Source organism: Melospiza melodia, chromosome 13, assembly GCF_035770615.1.
Source record: "Melospiza melodia melodia isolate bMelMel2 chromosome 13, bMelMel2.pri, whole genome shotgun sequence".
Taxonomy (NCBI): domain Eukaryota; kingdom Metazoa; phylum Chordata; class Aves; order Passeriformes; family Passerellidae; genus Melospiza; species Melospiza melodia.
In genome coordinates this window covers 12,929,885-12,956,727 of record NC_086206.1, presented here as the reverse complement: position 1 = coordinate 12,956,727, position 26,843 = coordinate 12,929,885, and the positions used below count along the sequence as shown (strand labels likewise).

Here is a 26,843-nt window from a genome sequence, read left to right as displayed (position 1 = left end):
TTCCATCTGATTGCATTTCTGTTATCACTTATTTGTTTCTCTGCATGTAGTTTTATCTAATTTCTCTTTATTTCAGTCACTTGCAGAGGAGATAAATGGATTACTTCAGACTAATTGCTACTTATTTAGAAACCGTCAACCTTTTGTAAGAGTTTCAAATCAGTGGTTTAAACTAGCTTTTACTATCTGTGGTATTTATCTTGAAGCCTTTTATCACTGAAGAGTCTGTTAATAAGTTGTTTTTATAAAGCCACTTTCAATTTTCCTTTACCTGGTCTGCCAAAATTTTTAACAGATTATGATAGTTAAGTAGATAATGAGATATTTTCTTCTTTTAATATGTGTATGCATTGAAATACCACTGATAGACCTGGCAGCTGCATGGATTTGATTGTAAAGTGTCTGACAGACAGAGAACTGGAATAAAAATAAATATTGCATTATCTTGATTTCCCCTACTTATGTGATGGAGGAAGCAGCTGCATTATTTATCTAATTGAAGGAATGTTACGAGTACGTTTAATTAAATGAAGAGTACTTAGTAATAGTGGGGGTGTAAACAAAGGATAAATGACAAAATGAGCTAACATCAGCTCAGATGTTTTAATTACAAGCTCTGTACCCTTTGGTGTAATTATTGCAGAATGTGTTTGTACATTGGAATCAATGTATTCAATCTATATTCAACAACATATCAGTTTCTCATCATGATTAGCAAGCTTTCTTATTTTCTCAATGCAATCGGATGGCAGGTTCATGGAGCCCAGTTCTCACATATCCATTTGCACAAAATTTCAGGGGGATTCATCTATTCTTCCCTCAGTGTGAAGGTAAAATCCAGCTTCCTATCGCCAGTATATAAAAAATTGTTGAAGTTGTCATGGTTTTAAAACATATCCTAATCCCAAGGTATTGAATGACTTTTGAGTGGGAAATGGGATTTTCATAGGGTACCTGAAATGAATCTTCAGCAACACAAAGTGCCTAATTTATTCTCACTCATTCTAATTGATGTTCACAGCAATAGATCCAGTATGATAACCTCAGATGAACACAGTCCCACTTAGTGTTGGTATCAGAGGAAAAAGCACAGCACAGGAGTGAAAAATTTACAGGGAGTAGTTGACATTTCACAGTTAAAATATAGTTTTCCAGGGATGGAAAGCCTTTATTTGTTGAAGACTTCCATATAAGTGGACAGAACATAAAGATTCTGCAGGATCTGGGATGTGAATTCGGATGAAAAGCATGTTCCTTGTGAAAAAGTCTTTATCTTTGCAACCAGCTACCTCAAAAGACTCACTGAAAGCCCTAAGACATAATTAGATCATGGAGTTTGATCCCTGCCAAATTCATAATTTAAGTCAACGCTTAAGTCACATCTCTAACAACAACAACAACATAAAGGAGCTGCCATTAGTGCATGGAAGTGATGCTTTCATGTGCTAATACCTTGATCACTCCAATTTTCAGTTAAAATCAGGACTCAAGAAGTCCCTACTAAATCCTCCATCTCAATGAATTCTCTCAGTGGTGGCTTTTCCTTAGCTGTATCCACTTCTTAAAGATTTTTTAAAAATCCTTTACTACATATTTGGCAGTCTATTAAGTGTTTTATGCTAAAGTAAAGTTTAGAAAAAGTGTATTTTGCCTAAGGTTAAGTAACTCTTTGTTCTGAACTTGCTTCAGTAGATCAAGCTTTCCAGCATATCCATTCTTCCTAGGCACTCCACATCTTTTACAAATACAGCAAAATAAACATGAAGGAATATCATCAAGAAAAAGATATGCTGCTTGTGTAAGTAATTATGTCCCTTGTTAGTTCACTATAAAGTAATTTTCTTTTTTTTTTCCCCCACTCTTTACATTTCTTAGTGTGCCCTGGAAGGTATTTTTACTTAATTTTGTTTAGAAATTTGAAAAGCAAGAGAAAGTGAGGGATGATTACAGACTTTATTTAAGGTTTTGATTTTGGTTTCTCTCTGTTCTTATATCAAAGATAAAATGGAAGTGGTGGTGTCATGTTCAGGTAATGAGATTTTATATTAAAAAGAATAAATTAAGCTCATAAAGCCAATGGCAGGAGGGACATGAGGAACCATTTCTAGCTCACAAAAAGGACTTTATACATTAATGCAGTGAGCATCAAGAGTTATTAGGAGTCGAAATTCAAAGCTCAAAGGATGTCAAGTGCTTCAAAAGCAAAGGCTTATTTTGTATTGTTTATATTTAGAAGTGATATGGAGCTCCCTTGAAATATTTCACCCATGATGTCAAAAATCAAAAGCATTAGGGGAAAAGAAGAACTCGGGACATTTCCCTTGCAAACAAGAGTTTTGTCCGTCACACACCAGAGGATTCCTCCAAGGTACAGATTTGTACACAGCACTGCTTACCAAAAAAATACAAACAACCTCTCAGCTTAGCTCTGTGTTTGTTTCTTGCTTCTTGAAAAGTTATAGTATACAGAAAGGTTTTACTGTAATATTCACTTTTTTTTTTTCCTTAGTAAAACCGCAAATCCTGGAGTATCAGTATGTGGTCATTTTTTAAATAGATATTTTTTTGAAAAGCTGTGTGACATTTTTCTTTAATGGCTGATTTTTTTTTAATGTCAGCTACATTTTTAAAGCATGAGGCCTGGTTGTAACTAGCCTCGGCACTGCTACTGTACATCAGACTGTACTATTTGATCATTAATTTATCACAGTTCTAGCAGTTTGTTTGACAGGTGATAGTGCTTTCATCTAATGGCTACACAGCAAGTGTGTGGTGCACTAAAGAGTGGATGCCACTGACTAGAGTTAGAAATCAGCAGACAACAGCCACTTTGCAGAGCTTTATCGATTTACCAGAATCATTTAAAGATATGAAACAACTGGAATAATGAATGCCAATTCAGCTCACCGTAGGGTTTTTCTTATTAAGTATGGAGTATATTAATATAGTGTTGTTGCTAGTAGTGTTTTTATTCTGACTATTTGCAGTGATAAAAGAAGTGCAGAAATCAAGGTGCAAGTTTGAATATTTGTACTAGAAATACAGTCTCTGTGTTCAGTGCATCTTAGGAAATAGATGCTTGGCAGAAATATGAGACATACTGCAGTATTGTAAATACTTAACCTCTAAATAAAGTCTTTCTTATGCTTATCTGCTGAAAATGTTCTCTGAGTTAGGTGTACAAATATGAATATTGCATGTATGGGAAGAGCAATATAAGGCACTTTTTGCAAGCATAGTGGGGTTCTTGGTGTTGTCCTGTGCTGGGCCAGGAGCTGGACCTGATGGTCCTTCCAAATTGAGACATTTTATGATGCTCCCTTTACTTTTGTCCTCGAAGGAAAGAAAATATTTAACCCATAGGTTCAGTTCCCCACTCTGCTCACGGCAGCGCGCGCGCCATGCTCAGTGTGAGCCGCGCTCGGTGTGAGGAGGGGTCTGTGCCCCAGCCCTGCTTCTGCCAGGGCTCCTGGTGCCAGGCAGGGCAGCACACCCATGGCACAGCCCATCCACCTGCTCCTGTGGCTGCAGAGCTGCTGTGCTGAGATTCTGGCAGGATCTGGGACCGTTGTGCGCATGGAAATCTGCACCTTTGGCTCCTACCCCACGGTGTGGCTGTGGCCAGGGGCCTTGTGTGCTTGAAAACCCAGATTGTTGCATTTGTGCTGGTTTGCCAAAGGTCTGTCTCACAGTTGTTCAGTTGTTCTTGGTTGAACAGTTCTTGCTTTGGGTAAGCTGGCAGGGAAGGTGTGTTAGCATGAATCCAGTACCCTGTTTTACTGCAGCAGAACCTGATACCCCATTTCAGCAAGAAACAGTAACCTGTAAAATGTTAACAGCCCCTCAAACTCAGAGACTCTCAAATCCTGAAGCAGTAGGTTGGCTGCTTGGGTGCAGTAGGTCTTAGTTGAAATTATATCAGAGGTAGAAAGGGTGCTTTGAATTTTAAAGTCAGTGCCAGCAGACTTCTGCCCTTTACGTTGACAAGTCAGCTTAGGCTAAAGCACAGATGAGTCATGGAAGTTAATTAATTTTCTGAGGTGCTGATTGCTCATATGTCCCACTGAAACCAATAGGGAAACTCCCACGTGTTGTAGTGGGAGCTGGAAACTGGCCATGCTGTGTTGTGGGACATCCAGAAGTGGTGGTGCTGCTTTTTTGTAGTGGAGACAGTGGGAGTTGCTTACAAACATGAAGGAAACCAAAATGATGCCAAATGAAATTTTATTTTCCTCCTCCTTGATGTTTGTTACAAAAATCCCAAGTAAATAGTAAACACAAAAGTTCCTCAAACATTTTTAGTATTTATTTTAAGCACATGTGCTGCCTCATCTCCTTTTAATTGCAAGTCACAGGAACACTGATGCCTGGGGGGTGGCCATGTACGTAGTCCTGAGTGAAATGATGCTCATTAATCGTTTCTCTAAACTACACTACACTTCACTACAAACCAGTGTCTCTAGGTTTGTAGTAGCTGTGACAATGAGTCTATGTAAGCCTTGCTGCAGGAAGAGGGACCGCCATTCCTTGGTTTCCCATGTTAGGGAGTCATCATCACTGAAGCTGAGAATGATGGTTCCACTAGTTCTTCCCAGAAGAGGTGCCTAGTTCTTTTCAGGAAGAACTATTGGCACTTCCAGGCCCGTAATCCAAGGACAGCAGGCAGAATGATAGACAGAGGCTGAATGACATAGAGGCAGGGATCAGCCTTTTGCTGAACCTACAAAAATTTACACTGGTTCTGAGGTAGACTGGAATATGAGGGTCTCAGTGTATAGAGAAATGTGTGTGAATCAATAGAGCTGGTACTGGATGGATCATGAATAATTTTGCTGTAGACTTTCATCTACATGTGTCAATTTGTCACATTTCCAACATAGTAAACCTTGTTTGGTTTGTTTGAAAGAAAGTTCTCTAGTTACTTCTAAGTAAAACCTAGTTAAATGTAATTGGTATTAAAGTGAATCTGATATCATCCTCTCTGCTGAGGAATTAAACCATTTTAGTAATAGTTGAAAAAAAAGGCAAAGAAAAAAGCTGTGCTTTTATCTTGTCTTCTTTCCGTCCATGATGGCACACTAGTTAGGAGTTACTTAAAGTTCTGTATAAGCTGCAAATCATATTCTGCCTTTCCATTTATCTTCCTGCCTACAGAACCACAAGATAAAAATACTCTGGACGAGCGATTCCCTTCATCTTCTTGCTGCAACTTGCCAATTCCCAGTCCAACTCCTCCTCCTCCCTCTGAGTGCCAGTTTGAGGGGCAATCTTTGCATTTTTGGCTATCACATTTTCAGGAGGTAGGATGGGTTCCTCCACAGCCAGCCTGGTTATAAATAGTGACTTGCCTGAATGAAGAATTGCATCCTTGGCTGGTGGTCTGAAAGGGCAATTGCCATGTGATGGAGCCATATCTTGTCTTATCTTCTCTCAGAAGTGCTGCCTCTGGTTCTGCAAGGTCTTTCCTGGAAGATCCTGCTCATATGATTTCAGCATTAATTCCAGATGCATTTTCACTGTGATGGCAGTGGAAGTGCTCTGTGAATTTTTCCATTTGCAGCTGAAGAAAGAGGTTGGGCTCAGGAGACTAGATTCTCCTCTCCATTGCTGCTGAAAAACAGAAATAATTCAGCTGGAATGAGTGAGGTTCTTCCAGCGATAGCCTTATACCACAGAGATCAAAGTCCGCCCTTCTTCCCTCATATTCTAAGCTATACTTCAATGAATATGCAAACTGCATTTTTACCTTCTCTTTTCCTTCTCCTAATTCCCACAGTTGAAGTCCTGGCTTGAGCCACAATTAATATCCCCCTTCCCTCCAACACAAATGTTGCTTCCCTCCTGTCCCTCCCACATGAAAACCCCAGGCACAGTTTGTGTTTTCAGTGTTATTAATATGTACATCTACAACCCAAATCCTGAAGCTGCATCCCAGGCTGCCCATTCCCAGTGCTGCCAGCCCTCTCAGGGTTTGGCAGACGGGGCAGACGGAGCGGGTGGCCTACATGGATGCAAATGCACGGCGGTGGGCAAGCTTGGCTTGGGCCGGCTTGTTTGTTTGTTGCTGCTGTTTTTGCTGGCCTTGCTCATTAGAGCCCAAATCTCTGGAAAACATCTAGTATGATTCATGTAAACACCAAAGACAAACAGGATCAGACTCACGGAGGGGAGGAATAGAAAGTGGAGGGGAACAAACACTTGGCGGGGGTCGGCTGCCCGCCATGGCCCAGCGAGGACTGGGAGTGAGAGGTATGCCAAGCAGCTCTTTGTCTCACATGCACATTAGGATAAGTAACATTGCTCCTCGCCATCTGTCTCTCTCTATGAACCTCTGCCTCGTTCCCATGTAATAAGAAGATTCATAGAAGTACCAGCTGTGACCTTACAGGAAAGCCTGAGAAACTTTGCCTTTTTTACCAGCACTGGGAGAGTGAGATTTGGCACCGATGAACACAGTTGTGTGTAATTTTTTTGTTGTTGCTCTGTCGCCATCTCTTCCCCCAGCAGTTGTGCAGTCTTCATAGAAAGATGAAAGCCCCCATGGCAGTTCAGGAGAAGTTGCCAGCTGCCAAATATGATTTTCAGTGGGCTATTTTTTTATACTGTTCTCTTTTATTCACAAGGTGAGGAGGCCGTCAGAGGCAGCAAATTCCTACTCCCTGCTTGCTGACATGGGTCAAGAGGACCAAAGCAGGAAGTGACCATCTTTATTTATTAACCTGACACAAGGCATAGGAAAAGGATGCCAGCCTTGGGGCTCCCTTACAGACATGGTGATGTGCTCCCCTGTGGGTCAAATATATAAATATGTGTGTCCCTGATGCCACATCCACAGGATGTTTGGCAGCTGAGGTTGCTGGCAGCTGAGCCCATGGGCACAAGTGTGTTGTAGGTGCCTGTGCAGCTCTGTTGCAGGTAAATTTACAGGGAGCTCTTCCATAAAGCAGCATTCAAGTCCTTCTCTTTCACACATTTGTGGCAGAGAAAACTCAAAATTCCCTGACCCATAAATTTGCGGTGACATCTGTGTGAATGACTCACTTTTAATTCAGAATCATGCTGAAAAATTACGGTGAAAAGGTTTCAAAGCAAGAAAAATTTGTTTGTTTGGCTAATCAAAATCTTAAGTAATATATATGAATTTGGCTAAACCATGTAATTTAAACTGAAATTAAGCACTTCATCTTCAAACCTGGTTTTCATACAGTGAAAATAAATTTCAAATTGGAATGTTTCATTTCTTAATATCAAAAGAGGCATTTTTACTTTTGCATTAAAAACAGCCAAGTGAAAACATAATTCACCAGGCTATCAAAGAATATTGCAATAGATATAAACCTACATTTTTACTGTTTAAAAAGTGTGAGATAAAAAGATTTCCATATTATAATTTTGAGGCAACTAAAATTCCATGGATATTTTTTCTGGAAAAAGTAAAGGTGAGGTTTATAAAATGGAAGAATTAGACAAAAAGAACTGGAAATTTCCCCTTGGAGCATCTACATTTCTTGGGAAACATGTTGTAACTGTATAAAACCAGCTCCTCCAAACTTCATAATTGTCAATGTTGAGATATTTCAAAAGCAAATCACCCTTAAAATTATTCAAAAATTTAGAGCAAAAGTCTATTGTCTCCCATCCCTTGAAATTGTCATGCAGGAGGAACTTGGCTTTTCATTGGGACTGTAGGAGTGTATGTTACTGAGGCACTTGAAAATTGCACCCAATATCACCAAGAGCAGCAGATGGATCTGTCAGCTGTTTTGCTGAAAATGCTGAATATCTTCTCTGGAACACTCATAAGTTGCCCGAGGCAAAATTTCACAGTGGAAACAGTGAGATTTCTCTTTACATAACATTCCGAGTACTCACGAAAGCCGAGGTGCCCCCGCCCGACAGACTAAAATCCCCATGAAGCAGATGATGATGAATAGGCACAGCTGGGCTCTGAGGAGGGCGTTTGCAGGAGCCCTTGGCCATAGCCTGACCTCAGGCCATCACATTGCAGAAGCAGCAAGTGAGCAGTGTCTTTAGAACTTACTTTTGTCATTTACTTTCCCATTTGGGTGGATACTGAGGTGGGCTCTGATGGTGACTTTGTGCCTCTGTCCAAGACCTTCCTCATGTGGTCACCTCAGGAGCTGTACAGGACTGTCTAAGTCACGAATTGGAGGTGTCCCAAGTCATGTGCCATTACATATTTACTGCCTTTGATTGTTGATTTGTGCATCTAAGAGGAGAGTTGATCACAGCTGTGGAGCTGTGGGGGAATCTGCTGAACACGTGAACATATGTAGGTCCTCAGGTAGAGCAACTTCTGGGGCTCAGAGAAAGGGGCCACTCTTCTCATTGTGGAGAGAATAATTTTAACAGTACATTGGCACATTTCCTATCCATTGGGAGAGTTCAAATTGTCTTACTGCAAATATTTGTGAGCCTGATCCAGGGCCTTTTTTGTTGGGCTTTGTTTCAGACAGTATGAGTAAGAGTTGATCATATTGGTGTTCACCAGAATAAAACAGTTCTCCTGAATTTGTTCCTACGTTCTAATGTTTGCTTATAGATACAGTGCAAACCTAGTTCTACAATATTCCATTGGAAATAGAGATTGCAGGCCCACAGCAGCCTGTATTTAACAAAGGGTTATCTATGCTTTCAAGTTAATTTGTTATTAAGGCAAGGTGTGACATTAAAATGCAGTAGCTGCCTCTGAATGCTCTGGAATAAAAATATCTTTTGTTCAAAAGGATGTTAAGTGGACAGATGTCAAGTGATATGTGGCCAGGTAGAGCTACTGTAATAAAAGCATCTTAGGAACTGTCTTAATTAATTTTTTTAACTTTATATTTTTTTTACTATTTTTAATGCATTACAATGTCTTTAGCTAGAAATAATGCTTGAATCTCTCTTAGCTTTCACTGAATTAAATACTTACTGCAAAAAGGAAATTAGAGATGTTTCTGAGAATGAGGTTTGTTGTGGGCCTCTAAGTGTTTGAAGTTGTTTGGAAAATTTGCATAAAAGCTGTGTAAGATTCCAGATACTTCTGTGGGTCTTACACAGTTTTGATAATTCCTTTTCTGATGGCTTTGGAAATTACTGTTTATGAGTTTGCATATTGCTATTGTAGGTAAAAAAGCAGAAACTATCATGTCTGCACTTAGACCAAGGGGGATTTCCATACAGTTTCCAAGGTTCAGCCCCAACTTTTGTTAAATCTTACCCTTGGAAGCCTGAAATATTCAGTGGCCTTGTAAGGAAAAGCATTTGTACATCAGATTTTAACCTTTTCTATCCATTGAGCAAAAGTTATTTTATCCAAAATTCTAGACACTAAAGTGGAAGATTTAAGATATTGGGCATCAGTTGTGTGAGATACAGACTCTGGGTCAAGTTTTGAACTCAAATTAATAGGGTAAGGGTTTGTGTGATTAGTCTTAATGGGACCAGACTCCTTCCTAATTGGAGAACTGTTGAGCAAGTGCTTGCATGTGAAGGGACTGCAGTCTGGGTGATGATAAATCAGCCCTCTTTTTTGAGCCAAAAGAAAGCAAGCTCTTGACTCAGGCTGCCATGAATTTCAGTTTATTTGAAATCTGATTGGAAAGTTTGTAGTGTGACTCAGTCCACACAACAAAAACAACAGCAATTTCTGGTGAAATTCCTCCCAGCAGGCTTGGCTGTTTGCACTGTCTGTCATCTGTTGTGGGATTGGGCTTTCTTAGGTGACTAAATGCTGAGAAGGTCCAGAATGGGTGAGAACACCAACCAGGAAAGGCTGTGAGTAACAGCTCAGGCTGAGTAAAATAATGGAGGTTTGGGGATCTGTGAAAGCATGAAAAGTTTTAAAGCTTTCCTCTAGTGTCTTGTTTTCGCTAGGGAAACATGTGGCAGGCTCAGCAAACAAAATGGATAATATTTTATGTTCAAAGCAGACATCTAATTGCATCTCCCAACCACTGGGCTAGAGTATATTTACGAGTTCCCTTCTGTAACCCAGTGCAGCTCTCCCATTTACACGTGTGTGAAGCACAGAGGTGCAGCCACCACATCCCTCTGCTCTGCTGGGCTTGCAGCAGGGACTCAGATGCACATGCCAAACTTGCTTGTAGCGTGGGCATAATAAAGCAGAGGGGAAAAAATCTAAACAAACCATTTGGAGCCTGATTTCAGCTCCATCTCCCCTAACCCAACTATGAATCAAGGACAATTTCTGGTACTTTGGGAACCTGTCCTTGTTGCGTGCACACCAAATGCAGGCAGAACAGAGAGGTTAGAGAATGAAGGAAAACAAGACCAAAGGTCCTTGTTTTCCTATTTATTGTTAGGCTTTTTTTTTTTTTCAGAAAAGAAAACAAACCTTAATCCAAACACATAAATCTGAAGAAGTTTATCCTGATTCAGATAATAAATGCAGAGCATAATAATGCAAGATAACAAAAGGAATGACTGTTCATGCCACAGGATATCATCTGTTGAGCCCATCTCACAGTCTTCCAGGCTCTGAACCAGCCTTGGGACTGAGACAGTCGCTGATGATACAGCTGCAAGTTTGATCTTTACTTGCTGCTTTGTTGTGTAGTGTTGGGCAGGCTAAGTCTTCACAGGTAGCTGAGGATCACCAGAGGAATCTATAATTTCTGCTTTCAGTTTGTTTCAAAGGGGTTGCATTCCTTTTTCTTCTGTAGTGAGAAGGATGGTGAAAAGCTGGGAATGATCCTACTAACATCAAATAATGTCCTGACTGTGGAAGAACGAGCCACTTAATTAAATTTTTCTACCTTCCTATCTTCTTAGGGCCTATTCAAAAGCAGGTACTCAGAGATTTGTTACTCCCAGCTGACAATGTGAGCAGGTTTAAGTCAGGCTGGAGTCCCATGTCACCAGATGGGAGTGTGCTACCTTTGCATCCTCAGGGTTTGTTATGTGCAGACATGATCATGTTCCCTGCCAGCAGCTTTGGTCTCTGGGCTGTTCACAAGAAGGATGCGCAAACTCATACAAATGGGTGGTAATATGAAAGTAAACCTTTGGTTTTGAGATTCATATTCATTTTTTCAGAGTCATGGTAAAAAAAAACATGCTATGAAAAATAGGCAAGCAGTTTTAGCATTGAGAATTTTATGTTAGATTAGGAATCCAGATTCCATATGGGATCCAAGGGAAGAGGTTTATTGTTGTGCTCATTCAGGAGAGTAGCCAGACTATGTAAAATCTGAGAAGAAAGGAAATACAGTAGCAGTTGTGAGCAATAAAAGAGTATTTTGTGAGTTGGACAAGGGAAAAAAATCTGTTACTAAGTTCAGAAAAAAAATCAGTGTGTGGAAATCAAATGCATCCAGAGCAGTTAAAGGAGACATAAAGGTAGTTATTCGACAGAATGATATGGGGAGAAATGCAAAAAACATGAATGATACGGCTTTTAGTTTTCACTTTTGGGAGGTTAGAACTTCAAAAGAAACCCACTGAAACAAAATAAAATGCTTCTCCCTCATGCTGAAGTGATTTGGCCCTAGGTGCCCGTGTTCTTTAAATAATTTGGTCCTCTGGAGGGCTCAAGTCCTCCTCCAGCTCACTCCAGGCAGCCTCTCAGGCTCGCTCACCTCAATGATTAGCGGGAGGCCTGCGGTGCACTGCAGGGTTAGAGGGAGCCTATCAAGGAGCTCATCTCCAGCCCAACAGATTCCTGCCTTGGCAGCATTCCTCTTCCTGGCTTCTGAGATAAAAGGAGGATAGGTAAAGGTAGCATTTCAAAGCAAGCAATTTGGGTCTTAAAATATTTGGTGAAATTATTCAAGAATAGTTCATTCATGTGGAAGTAGTGTCTGTGTATTGCTGTTCAGGTCAATGAAAGCTAAAGTCTGATGCTGGCCAGGCAGGTAAAAACTGGCTGTGGTCTTCCTCAGCTGCATACCTGGGCACTCTGAGCCTGACACAGTGTGGGGAGCAGCATCGGGAACTCACAGGCTTTCTGGAGTCAGCTCTACTGTAGTTTTAAGTTGGACTAAACTCCCCAGTGTCATGAGAAGATGCCAGCATCTACTTCAGGAGTGCCTCTGGGATCTCACTCTGTTCAGGCTCAGGGGCTCCTTCCTTCCCAGCTGCCTCCCTCTCAGCCCAGACCTCTTCCCCACCACAGCACAAACCAAATGATGGCAGTCAGCTGGTGGATGATATATTAAATATTGGCTGTTCTTTCAATACAAAGCTAATGTTCAAACATCCAAGTCTTCAAAATGGCTGAGGTGTTGGGTAGTGAGACGCAAGGAACCTGCCAGCTCTCAGCTGTGCTGCAACCATGCCAGCCAGGGATTTTACCCAGTGCATGTTGGGTGACAAGGCAGCTCCTTGTGGCTGAATAACCATTCAGGGCTGATAACATGAAGCTGTTTACAGGCACTGAACACTTTCAAAGCCAGCTTCTGCTTAGGGCACGGCTAATGACCCCTCATCCTGAGCACGCTGTGAGTGCCAGCAGGTACTGAGCACATTTCTGAAGCCCATAGGGCAAAGCATGGAAATCTCTGCTGAGCATCTGGGTAAGGACTACATGCAAACATTTGTGGAGGCTTAGCAGGTCCTGTTCCTGAGCATCTGATTCTTTGTTTAAGACCTGTATGCCAAGTTGTCACGTGTAAGGTCTCAGGTTCCAGTAGCTTATTGGAAAAAAGGTGCTGAGGAAAGGTTGCTCATAAAGTTGCTTTCTTCAAGTTGAGAAGGAAAGGTACAAGAGCTGGGTTTTCAGTGGGGTTGGTTGCTAAGACTTTGGCAAGTGCAGGCAAGCTGAGATTGTGTTATCATTTCACACAGTGTGGTGAATGTTTTAGACTTAAATTGTAGAGATCATTATCTGCAAGCTGAAAATGCTTGTTGATATGCCCTCACTGAATGGACATGTCTGCATTGAAGTACAAAACAACCCTCCTGGGATGTATTATCTCCAGCTTTGAAGGTGAATGAAAAGGTGAATAATCTATTGGACTAGCAGTAGTTTGGAAACCATGATACATATAGTTTATGGGAAATAAATAGTGAGTTTCTATGTGTGCAGTGGGCAATTACGCAATTCAGTATGATTCATATTGTTATGGAGAATTTCTTAGTTTTTTGAGGAAATCAGGCGTGGACATGTGCCATCCAGTAAAGGAACAGGAAACATACATAACTGGTGTTAATAAGTTTCACCCACTGGTGTTTGAGAAAGTCTGTTTGGCAGAACTTGCAGAAGTCCAAAGCAGGCAGTTTTCTGAGACCTCTGTGAAGCTGGGTCATGCACCACATTGATGCTGGACTAGCATGAGCAAGCTTGCACTCAGCACAAGAGAGCAGATGCAGAAATGTGAATCCAGGTGCCATTCCCCTCTCCACATAGCAAAGGGACTTCTTTGGTGGACTGGGGAAAAAAGAAATTGAGCTCCATCTTCAGTGTCAGTTTGAATCCTATCTTTGTTTCCTGCCATTTTGCTGTTGGATTCCGTAGCATGCCGTGTGATTTTACTGGGCTCGTGCAATGTACATACTCCAACTTAAAAATCTGCATGTTCCCATCTGTACCCTGAGGATATTTCAAAAGGGGGAATTCAGAAACTGGGGAAGAAAGGTTTCATGAATTTTGCAAACTTTTTCCTTTAAGTGCTTTTTTTCCACTTGAGTGACGCTTACGAATTACTTACACCATCCGCTATAATTTAATGCGTTACACAATAAAGAGTATCTGCTGTTCTTTGTGTATTTCAATACCAATGCTTTCCTTATCTATTTTTCCCAGCTTGCCATTTCGTGCAGTAGAGGTTCTGTCATGTGATATTACTCTGCACCGAGGGAAGTTGGAGAGCCCTGCATGCTGCTTTACTCCACTGGTAAGCAGTCAGAAGGTTTACTTTGGTCATAAATGCAGTTTCACAATGTGTGCCTCTCCTCTCTCTTGCATGTTCAACATGGCATTTCAACAACTGAAAATTCAGTAGTTGTCAGCTGAGTCAAAATTCAAATTAATAGCTTGTGTATTTGTTTGGAATGTTTTCAGCCCCAATATTGATTTGTAGGCGTTTCAAACTACACTCATTTGTAAATGCAGGTGTGCAGTTTTTGTGAACATCAGGGAGGTCATCATTTGCATGCTGAATGAAGTGTAGATTGTATTTCTTGTCTTCTAGATTTTATTGTCTTCACACAGCTTGGTGTAGTATTTTTCACACTCTTTGAGACCTCTGCAAAATTAGGAACTGTTGCTGCATAAATATTCATGTTTTATACTTCTGTATATGTATTCTCAAAACATCCAAACTGTTGAATTACAGACCCTACCTGCGCACATCAGTTACCTGATTCCTAGCCCTGTGCCTCCATACCTGTTTTTCTATTCTTCTGAAATACTTTGCAAGGGGAAAATAAAGTAAGGAATATCTCAGGGTAGACTCAGGCCACAGAGTAGAGTCATTGATAAGAGGTTAAGGGTTTTATTCTGATTTGTCCTTTATCTTTGCCTTCACTTGGCTGTTCATTCCACCTTCATATAGTTAACTAAAACAGCATTCTGTCTGTATTTGGAAAACAATCTAGGTTTACAATTTTTAAGAGGTGTAAGTAATATAAGAAAAATCCATTTATTATGTCCCTGCAATACTTTAGTAATTAAATTTTCCTTCCACCTTCTCCCCCTATATTTTTCCAGTGTCTTTAAATTCAGATATAGGTTTGGGCCCCTTTCCAGAAGATGGACTTCTCAATAATGGGTGTGATTTGTCTCATGTGAGAATCCTGAATAAAATTACCAATAACGTACTTACATTCAATTAAATGTTTCAACATCCAGATCATTTAGTCACTCAGTAGGAAAATGCTCTCTGTTCAAGGAATGGTGATCAATATATGCTCACTAGTAACATGTCTGAAAATATCAAAACACTGTAAGGAGCAGGGTGATGGAGATGGCTTTATCTTAGTAAATTGTAGTCTGAGAGCTTCCCTTAGCCCTAATTAATTCCTGTGCCTGCTGTTCAAAGGCAAACTGTGCAGTGCTTTAGTTGGTACTGACTCAGTGTCAGAAATCATGAAGTGCCTCTTCCTTGGGAGGGATGCAATCAGAGAATGAGCAGGACACATCCCATTGAGACAACGTTGAGAAAAAAAGTTACATTGAGAGAAAAAGAACCACAGTGAGGTCCAGAGGTGACCTAGATGGGTGTTTTCACCTCTTGAAATGTCATACTCTGACACAGGCAGGGACACACAGGGTAAAAACAAGCAACTCAAACAGCCTGTTCACAGAAATGAAGTTTCAGATCTGTACATGCCTATCAAGGAGATGTGAAAGGTGACCTGTGATTCTGGCAAGTTGTTCTGTGCAGGAAAACACTGAGCTTTGGCTGTGGAGAAGTTGTGAGTGCCAGGGGAGCCCAGTCTGCTGGGCATGCAGAGCTTCACTCGAGCCCCTTCACCCTGCAGAAGGGCAGGCAGGTGGGAAAATGGGGAAATCTCTCATCTGTGTTTGCTGCAGGCAGCATGGAGCAGTAGGCAACTGAGAGGGGTGACAGCAGCCTCTGTCCAGAGTCTTTGACCAGTCTGACCCATTCATGCTGCATGTAGGCACCCTTTTGGCCAGTCCTGAGAGGTAAAAGATGAAGTTTTTTGTGGTTTTCCTTTAGATTTGGAGGTCAGGCTGCACTTGCATTTGAACACTGGATATATTTGAGTTGAAACATGGGTATAGGCCAGCCTATGAAATACCAGATAGACACTGGCCAGTGTCTGCCATGTTAATTATTTGATTAATGCCTACTTCTTTCCCTAATAAATTAGTCTCCTGCCTTCCCAGTGAGCAGGTAAGGTGTGAACATAAAGTTGCTTTTATGGCTGCAATAAAATTACTAAGATGACAAATGTTGGTGAGGATCTGTCAGAGTTCACAAAAGAGACAGAACCAACCAACCTGATTTCCTCAGCTGTGAATACTCAAGTCAGACAAATGTATAATACATCCAGCTCTCTCTAACATGTATGTGCATCCTCCATGCTGGGACTACACTCCAGGAATTTGAAGTTTAGCCAGTAGCTGCTGTATTTCTGATTGTCTAGCACTGGCTAAAGAGGAGCTCAACAGCAACAGGATGAATTAGAATTTTTGCCCTGGGAAAGAAACAGAGAAAACAAAAATATAACCAGATCAGTAGAAAGCTTTTTGGAATAAGTATTATTTCATTAAGGAAAGATCTAAAAATATCAGATATGGATATCTTTTTCTGTACAAACTGAAGTATGACCTGAGAAACAGTGCAGTTTTGTAAAACTTCGGTAAAGTAGACATGTATAGAAATGGCTTGAAACAAATTGGTGGATGGAAAACTAAGCATGTGGAGAAATCAAAAACAGCACAAAGGTTTAAGCACTCTATATGATAAATATTACTACTGCAGAATGAAGCAGACTTTGAAGACGTCTTTGGTGTTTTATAAAATGTCCAACTATAAAATCTCTAAGAAGATAAATAGCTTCTCCATCTGCCCTCCCTTCACTTTCCTCTTTTCTTTCCCTACAACTGAGTGGCACTTTCTCTGGGGGAAGAGCCTGGATTTAGACACATTAATTGAGGGTTACATGGCTTGCTCCACTTGCCATTTCAGGCGGCTGCATTAACATCCCACCTGGCAGTGTTGTTTACAAGCAGTTTTGCAACCTTTCCATTCTGCTGCCTTATTTTTGTTAGGCACAGTGTAATAATGCCATATGACATTTTGAGTCTGAATTGATATTCTCTGTGGTACCTCCTCAGGCCTGTTATGCTTTGGGTGTTTGCATTGCTGTGCAGACACCCACGCACAGTGTGGTTATTTTCATTTGTGACTGAATGCAAGCTGTATGCCGGATGTCACAGGAATATCTTTAGAGCTTCCATTGATCTCTTAACTACAAATAATCATTAGAGCTGCAAAACAAATAGTGGATCAAAACTGTGGGAACGTGGCCCAGAAGGTACTGCTTGCTTTTCCTTCTGAAATGTGTGATGTGCAGGCTGAAGGTGTAATATATAAATGGGTGAAAGGATTTTAGCAAGAAATCAAGACAGGATACCATTAGGCAAGAACTAATTGGGAAAAATTATCTTAATGTAGTTGGTTCTTTAAAAGAAAAGGATAAGAAAAAGGTATAGGCAGCCATGGGACTTTGTTTGGCTTGTGGGAGTCCTCAATGCTCTCTAAATCCCCTGCTGTAGCTTTGACTAAACACAAGGGTTTTCTTTTCAATGCTGTTGTTTTGCAGCAATTGCACAGTTTGCCTCTTCCACTCCAGAGATGGCTGCATCTTGTGTAAAGAGTTTGAGGGATTTATAGACATGTCCCATGTTCTGTGGGAATTACATGTAAAACTTGTTCTTAGGCAGTTGAGTAGTAACTGCAGGTACTGGTGAGCAAGGCATGGTTTGGAAGCAGAGAAGTAAATGAGATATTGAGATGAGTTAGTTATTTGCTGGGAGAAACATGAGCTTGGGATGAGAGTTATTTGAATTTTTTAATCAAAATTATATTGGATTGCAGCATCGAGGTCGCAACACCCTGAGTCCCTGCACTCCTTGGTTTTACTTAGAAGAAAGGAAAATGAGCAAGATCTAGTCAAATATGAATGCTGTTTTTGTGGGAAGAAAGGTGATCCAATGCTTCCCTGAAAATTCTGGTTCACCTCTTTTCCTTGCACAGCTTCCCTGGGTGTAATCCTGGGCAAGTCACAGGGGGCATGTCTGTGCCCACAGTGGGGATGGAGCTGTCTCTTGCACTGCTCCTCAGCATGTAGTCAAACCCTGCTGAGAGTCTGATTTCATAAAGAGCCCAACTTGAACCCAGCCAGACTCATGTCTGTGAGCACGAGCTGTCACAGCTGCACATTGCCACAGAGGATGAGGTTAGGTCAGTGTCAGCTCGGGGAGTCTGCTCTTGTGCTGCTTCAAACAATCCACTCTGTCCTTAATGTCTCTCTGCTTTAGTCTTCCCTCTGCAAAATAATAAATTTCACTTCTTCCAGGAGGTCTAGATAAATGCATTGACAGAATATGGTGCAGGTAGCCACGTCAGTACTGCAGTTCAATTATTTATATATTGAAGGGTTTTAGATGTAGGCGATTGCTCGCTGAAACTTGTCCTTACAGAGCCAGGAATGCTTTTAGGTTCTCCCTAGCAGAAGATCTGGTGTTCCTTGGAAACTGGTGGTTTATGTGTTTTAGATAATTGTTCACAATGATTCCCGTCCAGAAGAAATACGTGGGACATGCTGCTCCTTATCTGGCAGCAGTGTGTGGGGAGCACACGGTCCTTGGCCCTGCCAGCTCCGTGCTGCTGGCCAAGCCCTTTCTGCAGAAGTGGTGTGGCTGCTAATGCTGACAGTGGTGTATCAGTAGCACTGCTCTGTCTTTGAAAAGTGGGGGAAATGTTGATTCTGGAGTTCATTCCATCATATCATAATTGTTTTGAGGTAATTATTGAATGTGCACAAGAGCAGCCTTTTTTTTCCTCCCACAAATGAACTGCGGTTGGTGTCGTGCTATTTTGGTTTTGTTTTCTGCTTAACATTCCACTGTAAGTGCAGCTCCTCTGAGGCTTGAAGTGAGACAAAACTGAACCAAAGTGACTTTGTTTTCTCTGTGTAAGAGGATGGACACTGAGTGATAATGACATATTTTGCATGTGAGCAGCAGGTGCGAGACCAAGTGTCTACTGCAGATTAAAGTAAATATGGGGTTTTTTTCTATATTTAACTGATATGTGACAAAGAAACAATGTTTTAAATGTCACTTTCCATGGGTTTTTTTGTGTGTCTGTAATTATACATTCTAATGTGCCAAGTAGCTACTCACTGAAGTTCAAATTTACATAGTAAAGTTGTGCATAACAAGGCAAACAAGATACAGTCTAGCATTCATCTCCATGCATCTGGGCTGCCTCCACCCAGCAGTTACACTACCAACAAATGAATGTTTTCTGCTTTCTTGAGTTCACATAAATAGCTGTAAATTCCTATAATTAACTATGATAAGTCACTCCCCACTATTAAAACAAAGACGTGTTTGTTTATCGGTCGTACTTGCATCCACCACTCTTAACATTACAGTGTCGACTGATGTTTTTTCACTGTGTTAAACAAAGCAGAAATATTCCTGTTGGGCAATGCCAGAGTCCCAGAAGCAGCCGCAAAAGCACAAGCACCAGGCTGTCGCCTGCTGAATGCTCCATTTCTCTGCTGAAGGCTGCTTCTTTTCCCTGCCCCTTTCTGCTCCAAAAACAGGAATGTTTAGGTGGGGAGTTGGGGCTTTGGGGAGCAAAGCACGGCTTGGAAACAGGGAAGTAAATGCAACTGAGATATTGAGTTAGTCCTTATGGGGCCTAAAAGTAAAGCAGGTCCTAAGAACTCTGAATTTCCATGTGTGAGCACCATATTTAGTCATAGGCTGTTTGTAGCAGAGCTGCTCCCAACTTTGCTGCCTAAATTATTTTTTCTGATATTCAATTGAATTGTGATTTATCACAACTAGGTAGTGATATAAAAAATACTTGTAACTGTTTTCCTCATAAATCTGAATTGAGTTTTTGGTGGGATTTTAAGGGTGGTTTTTTGGGCTTTTTTTGTTTGGGTTTTTTAGGGGTTTTTGAGGCTAGGAACAAAAAACCTTGCCCCAGAAACTCAATTTTCCTCCCAAGTCTATTTTTGCTTTTTAAGCCTACTCTCAGGGCCTAGTGGAAATTCTGCTTTGCTTAATTCTTACATACATAAGAATGTCTGCTGCATTTTGGGGCTGTGCTCAGGTTGCCTCTACTATGACAAGACTTTTTTGCATGGCTTTCAATGTCTCAAAAGCAATACATTTTAAGAGATGCTGACCACAGAATTAAATTAGGCACCCAAATTACAACTTCCATGAGATACTAAAAAGGCAGAGGTAAGATGGTAGGAAATAAAACAGTGACAGTTTTGTTTTGTCTAAATTTTCCATGAAGAAGTATTTCATAAGTTATGTCAAATTGGAAAGCTGGTCATAGATCTCTCTCTGCATGGAAATAAGATCTTCTGTGGGCCACAGATTACACAGGAGTGGGTGAGCAGTAGTGGCAGGATGCTGGCAGTAGGAAAATGAGGTCATTCTGTGCTCTGGCATCTCTATTCCGTGTTCTTCCCAGCATGGGGGGCTGTAAGTTGTCTTATGAATGCAGTTGAAGATTTACTCTTTAAAGACAACAGCTGTAACTCAGAACTTTGTATCTGCTGGCTGGAAGAGGTTAATAGTTGACCATCTGAGATAGGAAGGGTACTCAGTGCCTTGTGAAATTTGGGGTCACTGATGGTTTACTGATTGCTAATCATGAAAAAAAATATGGAAAAATTTTCCTTTTAGCTGGTTTCTTTGGATAGTAAAAATAAGTCCTTCCCTTCACACTTTAAAGCAGACTATATGTAGCTGCTTCCTTTCTTATGGATTTTGTTATACATAATTACCATGCATGAACAGCACGGCAGGTGGATTATACAGCAAATTCTGGTTTAGCCATGCAAACTCCCAGTGACACTGTGGGCTCTAACAGCTGGGAAGATGTGATTACAGACTTTCATGTTAATATTGGGTGCCTTAAAGACTGCTGAAGCTTGTTCCCAGGTCAGCAGAGCTAGCACAGACTAGCTAAGGCTTCACTAAAACAAGGAAATAGTGTAGAGGATTTTCTGTGGAAAATAGAGAAAAATAAACCCATCAAGTTTATTAAAATGCTGAAAGAGTTAATTCTTAAATCTTCACCCCAAACCAAGGCACAAGTCACTCCTAGATTGCTAGACTGTCCTTATTGCTTGTGAATAAGTTATTAGTATGGTGTTTCTCTGATATTTACAGGCTCCAGAACTAGTTCTGGCCTCATTGTGTTTATACTGTGTGTAGCATGTGGCAAGACACATAACAGTTGTAGCATTTTGAATAAAGACAAAAGGAGAGAAGATGATTCCTTATTTCACACTGGAAACCTGAGGCACAGGGAGATGTGGTGACTTGCCCCAGAAAGGGTCCATCCACCTGGAATTGCTGCTCCTCATGCTGGAAGGGTGTCTGGGGTACAGCTGCTTGTTGCTGAGCTTTTACATCCTGTAATGGGCAGAGCCAGTGTGTGGAGCTCACTTGATTTTTAAATAGAGTTTATCTTCCTGAAATAAATTCAGTCTCCTCTCTCACTCTTCTCTAAGCAACATATTGATAGATCAATGGAATTTTTCAGCTCAAAACTCTGTCTTTGGATAAAAGCAATCAAAGGGGTTGTTTAGAACTTCTGCCTTTTATTTTAAGTCCTGGTTTCGTATTCTTTCCAGGAGGGAGGATAGAAACACAATAGTTTGGGAACATGAGCTTTTTTCTCCTCCCAAGTCTAGGTTTGCCCTGGGCCCAGCCTATTTTGCATGAGCTCAGCACAGCTGTAAAAGGAAGAACTAAGAAAAAGCCCAACAAACAATACAGCATAGCAAAAACCCACTTAAAATCTTACAACTCAGAATACCACAGAGCCTCATTTGTCTGTAATCCTGCTCTATTTAATGGAACCCCTTGCGTCCAATTCTCCTTGTATTTTTATTAATCTTTGTGATTCTCCCTAATGATCTTGTTATAAAGACATCACATCACATGGCACAAGGACAATGCACATAAAAAGTTAAGAATGCATTTAACTACCAGCCATTGATTAGTGTTCTTGATGAGCTTAAATACTACCTGGGAAAGGCTTTCTATCAAATGCAATTGTCTGCAAATGCATTAAGCTTAATGAAAGTCATGATTTGGGTATATATGAATATTTTTCCTAAGAGGAGGTGCCCTTGCCATGAGAATATGAGGACTTGCTATCCAGCCTCCTGCCCCAGTGGGAAGGGGTGGCAAATGGCAATGTGTGTGACCCCCCCAGAGCTCAGCCCCAATTCCCATTGCACTTAGTTTGCTATAAATCAGGAGAAATAGCACTGGTGTCAGTGAAATTAAACAGGACCTGATAGTCCTTGTGATCTGCTGATGCAGAGGAGATGAAAGATATCTGTTGGTGAGGTCTGGGAAAATGTCAGTCTGAGGGATCCAGCAAGAGATTTTGGGAAGGGAAAGCAGCCTGGTACTGTGCAGATCATTGAATTCAGCAGCCGAACCAGGAACAGAGGCTAAGTGGTAGTAAAAAGCTTCACCAGACATTCCCAGTTCAGGTGGGATGTGTGGAGTGTCAGGTGCTCCATGCTAAGCACAGAGAGCACTGTGTGCTGAGAGAAGGATTTTGTCCCTCCCTTGGTCGCTCCGTTGTGAGATAAGCTACATCCTTAGAGTGCATATGAAACCCTAGTGCAGAGCAGGAACGTGCTGCAAACCTGATATTGCCCTGCCATGAGCAGGACCAAGGGCACAGAGCCAACCCCCTACTTGCAGTTCAGCCACTGCTTCCTCCCCGTCTTTAGAGACACAGTTCCAGAAGGACTCCAGAAGCTGCCATGTGTGAATCCACTGTCACCCCTTCCTGGACTGTAGTGACGTCTTCAGCTTCCAAACTTGCTCTTCTCTGCTTTCCAGACTAATTTATGGTAGTTTGAATACTGGTTACCACGTGTATTTTGTTTGGCACAATGTTTTCCAAAACCTTTCCATAAAACTAAAAATATAACACACTGAATAAACCACTCCATTACTCAAAGAGAAGAACTTATTACTGAGACTCAGGAAAGTATATTGAGAGGTATTAATTTTAACTTCAGCTTCTGTCATAAAATTCTGAAAAACAAAAAAATCTGGAACATGCAATTAAAATAATTGCAGGTGTGTGGATGCCTGCCTCCAAGCAAAGAATTTAATAATACATTAAACCCTTATTTTTGATTCTAGCAAAATATACAATTATAGCCATACAAGCTGCCATTGCATCACTTCTTGGCTTCATGGAGGAAACTTCACCTACTGCTATTTCTACTACATGCCAAGATATTATTACAATTCTTACTTACTTTAACAGGGCAATGTGCTGTCCAGTACACTGAACTGAAAATGACACACACTTTCCTAGTAAGATGGTATTTTCTACTGATTTATCTTGCCCTAGAGAGTTCTGGTTAGCATTCCAGTCATAATTGACCCTGCTTTATTTAACTCTTTCAGAAGTGCATCTTTGTTTCCAGCAGTGCCTTGGTACTAGAAGGCACTGAAGTGCTAGTTCAGGCAATAAATTTGCAAATGACTGATTCACACTATATTCATCATTTTCAAGATTTATAAGAAAAAATAGAAGTCTCAGGATATGATTAATTAGCTCATTAAAGTAGCAGAGAATGTTCAGATCTAGATTAGGGAGGAATTGTCATCTGAGCTTTCTTAGTGCCTTTGTCATACTGCAAGCTTACAATCAGTGAGCATTTCTAACTAATGCTCTTGCAGAAGGATGCTAGCAGGCATCCTTCAAACTACACCTCTTCCAGTGTAAACAGCTACCACTGCCTACACCAGGGGAGGGATAGTTTGTTCATATCCCTGCAGATGCAGTGCCAATGAGCAGTCTTGTACTGTTCTCATCCATGGAAGGTTCTTCTGCCATTTCACCAAGATCCCTGTTTGCCCCAAAGCTTTTTAAAATGCATCAGGGTAATGAAAGACAGCACCTCTGCCTACAAACTGTGTTTTGCCAGGAAGACTTGAATCCCTTAAAATGCAATTTGAAATATTCCTATTTCAAAGACGTGAGTTGAAAAGATCTTCCAAAACAATAACAGTCTTGTGATAGTAACGCAGTATTCTTGGTCTTTATTGTAGAACTGGTTTGGGGCATTTACTACAGAGATGGGACAATGTGCATCCCCTGCTCTCACCTAAAGGATGTTAGGAAGATGAAATAGACAAAAATATCATTGATTTGTGGCATAAAAAAACCTTTATTGTTGAGTTGTTTTTTGGGTATGACAGTTCTTAGTGTTGTTCTTTCTCTCATCTTCTTTTTTACAAGAACTGTACAGCCATTTCTGAACATTTCAGTGACCTAGAGACAATGCCACAAGTGAAGTTGCACCCTCAGAGCCTCCATCGATCATTTTGTCATCACAAGTGGACATGTGTAGGGCTCAGAACAACCTTAAGAGTCTTTTTTAGTTGACTTAGTCTGGAGAGAAGGAGTACATATAAGGCTTGATCTGTAAATGTGTGTGAATACAGTTAGCTGTGCACACCTTCACCTCTGGTGCAGTTATCTGTGTGGGGTTAGTAACTCACTCTTCCCCTGGATTGGGGCTGAGGAGTGCCCCAGAGCCCAGTGGGTGCTCAGGCCAGGCACCAGCACCTGGCATCCAGGAGTGCCCATCCCTGGAGTGCCGATCCTGTCCTCTGCCCCAACCACTCTCTCCCCACCTTTCCTCAAAATACTTTGGTATCTCCTGCTTCTGGCACACAACAAATCATGTCCACATCCTTCTTTAACTTGTCCCATTGCCACTGCTCCTTGCTGTGTTTTGGAAATGCTGATTTCTGAATTAGTTAGATTATTGATTCCTTTAGAAATGGCCCTGGTAAAGGGTGATGCTTCTGTCACAATTGTCTCTGGTTTGTATGCTGGCAAATCTGGGCATGAGTGTGATTTTATTGCTGCTGTGCCCTCCCACACCTGGAACCATGTCTGGATGAGTTTGAAACACCTGCACTGAAAACTTAGAAGACTTTACTCTTTATATGACTATGTTGGTCTCAGGCCCTTAAACGCTGCAGAAGTCTAGGTCTTGGCTCCCAACAGAAGGATTACACATATGACTTCTTTTGAATGTAGAATATTTATACATAGGCCACTTTTTTCAAAGGTCTAATATCATCCCATTCTTTGGAAACTGTGGAGCATTGAGTGAAATCTAAAAATTGCAGATGTCTCAGCCAAGTTATTTTCTGCTCAGTGCTGTTGACATACAGAACTGTGAAGTGTTGCTTTGCCAGAGAGGAACAGGAGGTGAATGAGACCTGGAAGACACTTGTGGTTATCCTATGGCTCTGCTGTTGCCCCAAGGAACATGATTCCACTTCCCTCAGCAATGCCCTTCTTCATCACACTGTGCTTACTTGGCTAATCCCAGAAGTGGCAGACATAAATACCTGTAATTAACACTGACAGTTAATGCTTGTGATGTGACAAATGATTCCTCCTGCCTCCCTCTTGAAGCAATCCAGTAATTATCCTGATCCCTATTTTGTGTAATCACAGATGCGCCACTCATTTGCCCTCCTAACCAAAAGCAGCCTTCAGCAGTGGTAGTGCACGCAGGGTTGCATCCATGCTCAGATCCCCCAGCTGCCAACTTACAGCTTCTCTGTGGTAGCACTGCTGTGCTGGTATTTAAAACACAAAACCATGGTTTGAGGGATAGGACAAAGGAAGGGCAGAGTCTCCATGCAGGTTTGCTGCTGTCCTTAGCAATGACAGCAATTACTGGCCCAAGAAGCTGCCATGAGGGGTCCCTAGCTGACTGGGCTGCTCCTTCCCATCCATTCCCACCTCAATTTCCTGACTCATTGCCATCAATGTGCCCACACTGCAGCCTTCATCATCAAAATGGTGCTGCTTGATAATTGCCCTTGTCTGAAGAGGAGGGAGCAGGAACAGACACCAGCTCTGCCACTGAACCTGACACATCTTGCAGCTACACCCAGAGTTCTGCCTCTCTCATCCTCACTGAACTTTCAGGAGGAGGTGGGTCAGGCAGTGAAGGGTTAATGTGGAAAGGCAGAGTAGCATTGCTCCCAGGAGCTCAGCAGAGGTGACAGGGTAGCTTGCTGCACTTCCTTCAAATATTGGCGAGATGGACTTTTTAAATGCAGGTTATGTAATGTGTTTGGGGACTATTTAAAGTAAATGTTATTGACAGCCATTACATCTGGTAGTATTAGTAAGCATTTAGGGAATTTTTTTAAAGGTGAAGTATTGACAGGAAAGGCTGTAACAGCTACTTCTGGGCCATTACAATTTATCTTCTAAATCAGTCTGGGTTTATGGTTCACTGACATGTTTCACCCTATTACCTGCTAAAGGGTGGTTAATGACAATGTGTGGCTACACATGATACTGGAGCATGTGTGACACAGCACATCTAGGATGCAAAGGCCTGGCAGGGAAGTGCTCCTCTGAGGGAAGCTGTTCACAGCAGATCTGTGCAGGGCTGTGTCTTAATAGCTAAATAACAGAATAGAACATTGAATTTCACCTCTCACAGTGATGTCTTAACTTGAAAATGGGTCAAATTATGATGGATCTTGTGTTTAGGACAAACCTGGGTATTACAAAGTTCCATACAGTGCATGGAGGCAAGAGCTACAGGGGCTGTGAGTGGCCCAGCCTTTCTAACTGGGGGAAGCACAGACTGGCACTGCCTGTTGCTGTGAAATGCAGAGCTTTCTCTCAAGGGCAGTCCTTTCAATTCAGCCCTAGATTAGTCATGAATAGAGGTCATTTTAGGGTTATTTGAGTGTGTGGGTAAAAGCAGTTGGTTACAAACAGTGAAGTCCCAAATAGCATTCACCTCGACAGGAGTCCTTATGCACAGCCTTGTTGGAAATGTTTTTGGAAGGAAGAGAAAATAAGGACACAGCACTGCCCAAAATAACTTTGGTCTGTAAATAATCTAAGCTTGATCCTTGTTGGTCATATTCTGTGTCTTGATCCTTGCTGGATATTCTGCTCACCAATACTTTTCTCAGATATTTTCTTCTTTTCCATTTTTTGTTATTGAAATTAAAAGCAATTAATATATACTTGAATTCATCTATTTCCTGCTGAAAGGTTTTTTTCCTTCTTTATCCATACATCTGTTTAGAACTGGGATTTCCTTCTTCT

The 26,843-nt window shown here is 41.3% G+C and overlaps 1 long non-coding RNA gene across 2 annotated transcripts in view; it reads left to right on the top strand.

Moving 5' to 3' along the window:
- Window positions 1-26,843, top strand: part of LOC134424211 (uncharacterized) — a 317,859-nt gene that overhangs the window by 203,193 nt on the left and 87,823 nt on the right. For both annotated transcript variants that reach the window (XR_010029374.1, XR_010029373.1), the window contains one exon: window positions 13,769-13,859. This is a non-coding gene — a long non-coding RNA (uncharacterized LOC134424211). The remainder of the gene's footprint in view (window positions 1-13,768; window positions 13,860-26,843) is intronic.